Below are 228 nucleotides of genomic sequence, written 5' to 3' on the forward strand. Positions count from 1 at the left end.
TAATTATAATAGATCCAGATCTTGGTATGTAACCTAGAATTTTCTGATTAGGGAAATGTATAGTAGAATATATATTTTATAACTGCATTTTTTATATGAAGCTATATATTAAGGAAAAGCATTATTAGAGGCTTCTGGGGATCGAATTAGGATGCAATGAGAATGGAATGTGTATTTGAGAAATTGCAAGGACGTCAGGAGCAAAGCTCTTATCACCCAGATCCCCAG

The 228-nt window shown here is 33.3% G+C and overlaps 1 protein-coding gene across 1 annotated transcript in view; it reads right to left on the reverse strand.

The window, feature by feature from the left end:
* The window catches only part of LOC107123486 (excitatory amino acid transporter 5-like), a gene marked incomplete at its 3' end in the record, with an annotated part of 55,768 nt that overhangs the window by 54,921 nt on the left and 619 nt on the right, over positions 1-228 (reverse strand). The window lies entirely within an intron of this gene.

Source organism: Gekko japonicus, unplaced genomic scaffold (assembly GCF_001447785.1).
Source record: "Gekko japonicus isolate JY-2015 unplaced genomic scaffold, Gekko_japonicus_V1.1 scaffold3822, whole genome shotgun sequence".
NCBI classification, from domain to species: Eukaryota; Metazoa; Chordata; class Lepidosauria; order Squamata; family Gekkonidae; genus Gekko; species Gekko japonicus.